The sequence below is a fragment of the Carlito syrichta genome, unplaced genomic scaffold (genome assembly GCF_000164805.1).
Source record: "Carlito syrichta isolate Samal-C Ts95f unplaced genomic scaffold, Tarsius_syrichta-2.0.1 Scaffold301879, whole genome shotgun sequence".
Taxonomy (NCBI): Eukaryota; Metazoa; Chordata; class Mammalia; order Primates; family Tarsiidae; genus Carlito; species Carlito syrichta.
The window spans coordinates 109,376-116,423 of record NW_007245975.1 but is presented as its reverse complement, the minus strand read 5'-3'; the positions used below and the strand labels follow the sequence as shown (position 1 = coordinate 116,423).

The 7,048-nt window shown below is 36.4% G+C and overlaps 1 pseudogene; it reads right to left on the bottom strand.

The window, feature by feature from the left end:
- Nucleotides 1–1,676: 1,676 nt before the first annotated feature.
- The window catches only part of LOC103257847, a 6,980-nt pseudogene continuing 1,608 nt past the window's right edge, over nt 1,677–7,048 (bottom strand).

Below are 7,048 nucleotides of genomic sequence, written 5' to 3'. Positions count from 1 at the left end.
AAATGGTGATGTTATTTTAAAATATTGGTTTCTGAGCCGGGCTCAGTGGCACAGCCTGTAATCCCGCGCCTTTGGGAGGCTGAGGTAAGTGGATTGCCTGAGCCCACGGGTTCGAGACCCACCTGGGCAGTGAGACCTCATCTCTACAATCAATCAAAAAATCAGCTGGGCATGGTAGTGCATGCCTGTAATTCCGACTACTCGGAAGGCTGAGGTGGAAGGATCGCCGGAGCCCAGCAGGTCAAGGCTGTGGTGGCCAGGAGTGGCCACTGCACTCCAGTCTGGGCGACAGAGTGAGACTCCAACTCAAAAAAAAAAAAAAAAATTAGTTTCTGATTGTTCACTATTATTATATAGAAACAAAAATTTGTTTGTATATTGCTCTTATATCCTGCAATCTTTCTAAACTCATTAGTGCTGGTAACTTTTTTGCCATTTCCAAGGGGTTTTCTACATAGACAAGGGGTTAGCAAACTATGGCCATGGGCCAATGTGGTCTGATGCCTATCTTGAAAGTTTTATTGGAACACAGTCATACCTATCTGTTTACATAATATCTAAGGCTGCTTTTTGCACTGCATTGGGGCAAAAGTTAGTAGTTGTCACAGAGACTATATAGATAAGTATGTCATCTGCAAATAAAGACAGTTTTGCTTCTACAACCTTCAGCACAATGCTAAATAGAAGTGGTGAAAGCAAACATACTTGCATTCCTCTAAACCCCAGTTGGTCATTATGTATTACTTTCTTTATATATTGTTGGATGCAATTTTCTGAAATTTGATTTAGAATTTTTCCATTTATATTCATGAGGGAATATAAATGGTCTGTAGTTTTCTTGTAATATCTTTTGGTTTGGGTATCAGGATAATGCTAGCCTTACAGAAGGAATTGGAAAGTAATCTCACCTCTTCAATGTTCTGGAACCATTTGTGTAGAACTGATATCATTTCTTTCTTAGATGTTTGGTAAAATTTACCAGTGACGTAATCTAGGCCTGGAGTTTTCTTTGTGGAAATGTTTTCTAACTACAGATTCAATTTTTTTTGCATATAGGGCAATAGGGTATTTATTTCTTCTTGAGTGAGCTTTTGTTGTTTTTGTCTTTCAAGGAATTGTTCATTTCATCAGACTTGTTGAATTTGCTGGCATACAATTATTCATTATGTTACTTTATATCCATTTCCTATTTGTAGACAATGATGCCACCACTCTTCTTATTGATATTGGTAATTTATCTTCTCTTTTTTCCCAATCAGCCTAGCTAAAAATCTATCAATTGCATTGCTCTTTTCATTGATTTTCTTTCCTTTTTTTTTTTTAGTTGGTGTCTCACTCCATCGCCCAGACTGGAGGGCAGTGGCACGCTCCCAGCCACCACAGCCTCGACCTGCCGGGCTCCAGCAATCCTTCCACCTCAGTCTTCCAAGTAGCTGGAAGTACAGGCGCACGCTACCACGCCCGGCTCATTTTTTGATTTATTGTAGAGATGAGGTCTCACCAAGTTGCCCAGGCGGGTCTCGAACCCGTGGGCTCAGGCAATCCACTCACCTCAGCCTCCCAAAGCGCGGAATTACAGGCTGAGCCCCCGAGCCCTGCTCTTTTTTCTTTTTTTAATGAACAAAAGTTTTATTCATTCTAATTAGGTTTTAAGCTGCTTTTATTTTTGAAGGCTTTTAAAATGAAAATTGAATTAAGTCCACTTTAAAGGTCACAAATTTCTTTTTATAAAAGTTAAATGATACTGGCAGGTCATATTGAAGCTCTGCAATAATATCTATTTTGATTTTCCATTCTGCAGCTTTCTTTTGAACATGTTCTCTAGGTGAGGATTTGTGTGAAGAATATACTCCTGTTCTTGCCATTTCCAATGCAGGCTTTTAAAAAGGCTGTATCTGTTCCTTTTTATTTTGGTAATAAAGGGGGAGTTCACAATTACTGTATTAAATGACTTGAACGTTCTGTTAATGAGTGCACATCGAATTGAACCATGTCAGCATGTATTAACTCAAACGCTTCCAACATTCCTATGAAATATTTCCAGTGCATCTTCATCGATGTCAAATCCAACACACAACCCTGCCCCTATCATTGCATTCTGATGCCAAGCACTCCACAACTACATCCCAGAGCTGCAACCACTTTATTTTCAATGTTATCGTATGTGTATGGATTATACAGAGCACACATAATACAATGTGCAGTCTGGTAGGGCACTCTTCTAAATGTAGCTTGGGTTTTTCAAAACCACCCACTTGCTGTAAGAGATTCTATTTCCTTAAGCCTTAATTTCTTCTTTTTCTTTTTTTAAGTGTGAACTTGCAGGACTTAATGGCACCGGATCTCAGGGGGTGCTTGTTCTTCTTTTTCTCCTTTTTTTGAAGGTAGAAGCTTAAGTTGTTAACTTAAAATCTTTCCTGTTTTCTAATACAGGCATTTAGCTCTATAAATTTTCTCCTAAGTACAACCTTAGTGGCATCCTATGAGTCTGATATGCTGTCTTTTCATTTCCATTTAGTTCATAATACTTCCTAATTTCCTTTTGATTTCTTCTTAGACCCATTTGTTAGATTATAAATATTTGGGGATTTTCTAGTAATCCTTCTGTCATTGATTTTTAATTTAATTCCATTTTAGTCAGATAATATACTTTGTTTAGGCCAAATCCTTTAAAATGTATTTGTAATTATTTTATGGGCCAGGATATTGTCTATGTTGGTATATTCCATGTATTCTTGAAAAAAATGTGTATTCTGCCATTTTCAAATTAAATATTCTATGACTGATAATTAGGTCAATTAGTTTGATAGTATTGTTCAAATCACATATATTTTTACTGATTTTCTTTCTTGATAAATGTCTTCTTGATAAATAGTAGGATTGTCACTATGAAATAACCTTATTTATTTATGATAACATTCTTTGCTCTGAAATCTACTTTATCTCATAGTAAGATAGCCACTCTGTCTTCTGGCATGAGTATATTTTTCATTATTTTACTGTTGATCTATTTGTATCTTCGTATTTAAAGTGTGATTCCTACAAGGCAGCATGTAGTTGAGTAAAAATTAGTATGCCCCCAAATAAACTGTAGTTTATCTAATCTGAAAATCTCTATTTTATATTTAGATAATTTACATTTAAGCAATTATTTACATAATTAGGTTCAAATTTATCATTTCTATATTTGTTTTCAATTTGTCCCCTCAATTCCTTGTTTACTCCTTCTGTTTTCTGCCTTCTTTGATTTAATTGACTATTTTTTATTATTTCATTTTCTTTGTTAGTTTATTATCTATAACTTTTGTTATTTTGGTGATTACTCTATGATTTATAGTATACATCTTTAATTTACCACAGTCTATCTTCAAGTAATATTATATCACTCAATGAATAGTATAAAAACCTGAAAAAAGCAGACTTCTATTCTCCCCTCCTGATCTTTTTACTATTACAGTATAATCTTATATACATTGTAAACTCCATATTATAGTTATTGTTTGCATTTATATAGTCAATTATCTTCTAATGAGATTTAAATAAATTTTAAAACTGTATTTGCCCACGTAGTTACCATCTCTGGTGCTCTTCATTTCTTGGTTTCGGTTCACTTTTCCAACGGTTATCATTTTTCTTCCATCTGAAGAGCTACCCTTACTATTTCTTCCAGTGTGAGTCTGCTAAAATGAATTCTTTCAGCTTTTACATATATGAAAAATATCTTTATCACACTTCATTTTTCAAAGATAGTTTTGTCAGGTACAAAATGCCAGGCAGTCAGTTTTTTGGGTTTTTTTTTTCAGTACTTTCAAGATGTTCCTCCACTGTTTTATCACTTGCATTGCTTCTGGTGAGAAATTTATAGTCATACTCATCTTTGTTCTACTATCTGTGATATCTTTTTAAAAAAATATTTACCTGCTTTTAAGATTTTTCTATTTGTCATTGGTTTTAAGCTGGCTGTTCACGTTGTGTTTTGGCATGGTTCTTATCATATTTCTTGTGTTTTGGGCTTGTTGAGCTTTTCTGAATCTATGAGTTTATAGCTTTCAGTAAGCTTGGAAATTTTTTCATCTTTTTTCCTTTGGATTTTTAAAAATCTGCACTACCATGGTAATTGCAGCACTATTCGCATGATAAGATAAGCCAAGATAAGATATGGAATCAACCAAGTTGTTCATCAGTGGATGAAGAAATAACAAAAATGTGGTATATCTACACAGTGAAATACTGTTCAGCCATAAAAAAGAATGAAGTCCTGTCATTTGCAGCAACATGGATAAGCCTGGAGGACATTATATTAAGTAAAATAAGCCAAGCACAGAATGATAAATACCACATTTTCTCACCCATATGTGGAAGCTAAGAAGAGTTGATCTATAGAAATAGAGAATAGAATAGTGATTACCACAGGCTGGAAGGGGAAGAGGGAGGGAGAGAAAGAGATTAGTTAAATAATACAAAATTACAGCAAGATAGAAGGAATAATTTCTAGTGTTCTATAGTATTGTAGGGTGATACAATCAACAACAATTGTATATTTTTTAATAGCTAGTAGAGTAGATTTTGAATGTCCATAACACAAAGAAATAGTAAATGTTTGAGGAGATGAATATGCTAGCTACCCTGATTTGACCATTACGCATTGTATATATGTATCAAAATATCACACTGTACCCTTAAATATGTAGAATTAAAAATAATAATATAACCAAAAAAATTCTGTTCAACCAGCTTTCTCAATTACAGATCACTTGACGTCCCACAGCTCACTGATACTCTGTTTATTTTTCAATTATTATTCTCTTTTCTCTGTATGTCTCATTTAGACAGTTTCCGTTGTTATATCTTCAGGTCTAGTCTTTTTCAATGTCTGATCTGCTATTAATTCTATCCAGTATATTTTAATCTCTGATCATCTATAAGGATGATTTGTGTATTTTTACATCTTCCATACCTCCATTTTAACTTTTTGAACATACTGAGTAGACTCATAATAACTGTTTTCTAGTCTCTGTGTGCTGATTCTAACATCCTTGTCAGTACTGGGTTAGTTTAGATTGATTGATTTATCTCTTAATTATAGGTGGTATTTTCTTGCTTCTTTTCTTGTCTGGAATTTTGTATTGGATGCCAGACGTTACCAATTTTACCTTGAAAGGTGCTAGATGTGTTTAATTTCCTATATTCTTGGGCTGTATTCTGGAATGTTGTTAAGTTACTTAGCAATGATTCGATCTTTTAAAATCTTGCTTTTAAAATACGTTCGGCAGGACCACAGAATTGCTCTGGCTGAGGATAGTCTCACCACAGAGGTGATACTCTCTGGGTATTATACCAAATGTCATGCACATTTTAATGTCTTCCACTTTGGCTGCAGGGAAAAGGCACCATTCCTCGTGCTATGTGAGCATCAAGCACCGTTCCTTCTAATCCTTTTAGTAGGACCATGTACTGAGTACTCTACTAAATAATCCAGGGTATCTCTGCAGATCTCTGAAATTCTTTCTGTGTGCAGCTCTTTCTTCCCCAGCACTCTGACCTATAACCTCTAGCTACCTTGTCTTCTCTAAACTTCAGCTCCATCTCCTCAACTCAGTCCATCAGGCTCTGTTCCTCTCCCTCCGCGAGGCCCAAAGCCTCTCTCAAGACAGGAAGCTACGGTAGTCATATGGCTCACTCATTTGTTTCTTGCCTCTCAAGGAGCATTGTCTTTTGTTGCCTTTTCCCCAGAGTATTTCAAATCACTTCTTCATATATTTTGTCCTTTTTCAATAATTTCAAACAGGAGAATCAGTATGGCTCCTGTCACTCCATCTTGGCTGCAAGGGGACGTCTCTATTCTTGCTACGTATGTGCATAAATTTTTCCATCAGTAAAGTAGACGAGAGAAAAAAAAAGATTTAAAAAGATCCCTTGAAAGACTCTCCTGTTTTTACTTCATTCCTTCCTATTCTTTCTCAAATTCACTCTACTCTTCTGTCTCCAACACTGGCGAGATCATGTTCTCCAGTGAGCTTCAGTGCACAATTCTCAGTTCTCGTTTTACTTACCCTCTCAGTGTGTGGCACGGTTCATCACTGCCCCCATCGTGAAACGTTTTCTTCTCTTCTCATCCAAGATACCACACAAACTCTCCTGGTTTTCTGCTATCTACATCTCTTGTGTTGGGTCCACTTCCTCTTTCCAACTTCCTCTAAAGTTGGAGTGCCCCACAACCAGCCTCCAAGCCCTTTTCTCTATTCACGCCCTTTCCTTCATTTATTTCATCCAGACATAAGAGGCTGAATACCATCTGTACATTCACTTGGATCTTCAGCTCTCATCTTTCTCAGATGTATATATATATTATATATATACATATATATGTATATATAATTTTCTACCTGCCATTTCCATAAGAATTTCTAATAGGCATCTCAAATTTAGCATGCCCAGAAGAAAATTCTTGATTCCCCTGCAATCTGGTCTCTGTCTTCAGGGTTTCCCAGCTCAGTAAATGGCAACAGCAGTCACTCAGTTTCCTGAGCCAAAATCTAGAATCCCCTTTTGTTCTTCTCTTTTGCTCACCCCCACGTAAAATCTATCTGGAAACCTAGGGAGTTGTAGCTTCAAAATCCAACCATGTATTACCAATTTGATGGCTAGTACCCAGTTTCAAGTCAACTTCATCTTTCACCCGGACATCTAAAGTAGTTTCTTATAACTACTTTCTCTATAATGCATTTTCCAGGCGGCAGCCATAATGCTACTTTCAAAACAGAAGTCATCCTAGTTGACTTTTTTGCAGGAATTGATGATATGATTCTAAAATTCATGTAGTATTTCAAGAGACTCTAAATAGCCAAAACACTTTTTTTTTTTGAGTTGGAGTCTCACTCTGTCGCCCAGACTGGAGTGCAGTGGCTGCTCCCGGCCACCGCAACCTCGACCTGCTGGGCTCCAGCAAGCCTTCCGACTCAGCCTTCCAGTAACTGGAACTACAGGTGCGTGCTACCACGCCCGGCTCATTTTTGATTTATTGTAGAGATGAGGTCTCACCAACTTG